The following is a 2,317-nucleotide window of genomic DNA, read 5'->3' on the forward strand; positions in this document are numbered from 1 at the left end:
ATATTATTATAATCATATAATTTATCATATATGTTTTTAAATAATTTTAATATGTAATAGAAATATATACACATATACATACACATATGTAATGTTAATCCTTTTCTCATAATAATTTTTAATTTTATTTAAAAAATTAATTTTTATAATTGAGAAAAAAAATTAAAGAAAAACGAAAAAAATAAAACTGGCTATCTATATATATAAAATTAGTACTTTTAAGTACATTTCCAAATAAAAATATTTTTTCTCTGTTGTTCGAAAACAAACAAATATATTTTGACACTTGGCAAATAAATTCAAAAGTATTACAAAAGATTAAATACATAAATTATTATTTTATAACAGATTGGTTATAATTAATATTGGTTATAAAGAAGTGAATTTCATATTACCCTTATATAGTACTCTTTAATTATATTTTCATATTAATAATCATATCGATGAAATCTTCCTCGCTTTTATTAGGGTCACATCGTATCATTGTTTGTGTTCCACGATGCGTCACTGCTTTTAGAATTACTGTAATGGATTTACTTATTTCTGATCCAATATATTCTTCATCATCCTAAGATTTTATATTTTATTACTTTATAATTTTAAGATTTATTTATTAAAATGAATAAAGATTTTAATAAAAACAAGAACTATTTATACGATACTATAGTATTTCTTATATCTTCATTTTTAATATAATAAATATGAATATAATGTATTATATACCTCTATAAGACTACTTTCTATTTCCTCTGATTCAATATTTTCTTCAAATGATGACATAATATTGTAAGTTATATATATGTTAATAAATAAATAGAATTATTTCATATGAAAATTAATTTATATACATAACAATTGAATGATCGAAAATACAATTCCATAGTTTGCTATGTTGAAAACCGAAAGTAAGAAATAAGCAAAATTAATTTAGGTAAAACTTTCAGTTTTATTAATATAATTTATTGTATTGAAAAATATTAAGAAATTAATATAAATTTACAATGATTTCTATTTGTAATGTTAATGTTATTATTTTTTTAATATATCTTTTTTCATTTGAATTTAATTATTATCTATGAATAAATCAATATTTTACATAATAATATACTATATCTAAAGAAATTTTTAAAAATCTAATTGAAAATTTGAAAGATTTTATATTTTATAATTAATAAAATTATTTTTATTAGTATATTTTTTATTTATGAATGTTTTATCATTATATGTAAAATATTTTTTTTCAAATTAAAAACAAAAATAATTGTTAATTTAATAATTATGATAAACTTATTGATGAATTAAATTCTCATTTTCTTGAAATGTATTCATAATTTTAAGTAATTTTTTTATTATTGAAATATGTAATTTTTAAAACTACAAGTAGAATATATTGTTTTTTGGTCACAAAAATATATATTTTTTTTTCATAAGACAAATGAAATATCACTTTTTATAATAAACAAATAATGTGGAAGAATATATATTACAATAAAAGACAGTTGCATATTGAATGGAATATGTATGATGAAAGTTTAGATTTATTGATATCAAACTTTATAAGAAATGAAAATTTTAATTATATCTGCAGAATTATAAGATATTTTGGCAAAATATAAAATAAATAACTATATATATATATTCAAACAATGTACTTTATAAATCCAATTAATTGCATTATTTCATTTTACTAATTCTCGATAGTTTTTATAAGTATCGGATCTGATATGATCATTAAGGTTTCAAACTCGAAAAAATCTTCGATTGAAATATACATAATTTTTTGTAGATGTAATCTTTTTTTTAATTGAAAAAATAAAAATATGTATATATTTTTTTTATAACTTATTTATTACAAAATCATTACATTATTTATTATATAATCAATAAAATTTATAAATCGATTATTCTCATCGCAGAAAATTTTATTGCTATTTTTTCGATATTATTTGTAATATTATGATAATGAAATTTATTCACAAAAATAAAAACATATATAAATAATATTGAAATTTTTAAAATATTATCATTAAAATTTACTAGATTTACTAGAAAAAAAATTATATAAAAATATTTCTAAAATATTAAATTTATTATTTTAATATAATTAAATATTAATTAAATTAAATAAATAAAATTAAATTAAATATTAAAATATAAAATCAAAGAAATTTCTAAAATATATGATATGTATGTAGATGTTATGTATTTTTATAATGAATTATAATATTTTATACTGAATTTTTACTATTTTTTAAAAAAAATAGAAAAAAATGGAATATTATTGCAAAAATATTTAAGTTTTTAAGTTATTAGAAAA

This window comes from Apis dorsata, unplaced genomic scaffold (genome assembly GCF_000469605.1).
Source record: "Apis dorsata unplaced genomic scaffold, Apis dorsata 1.3 scaffold_1041, whole genome shotgun sequence".
NCBI lineage: Eukaryota > Metazoa > Arthropoda > Insecta > Hymenoptera > Apidae > Apis > Apis dorsata.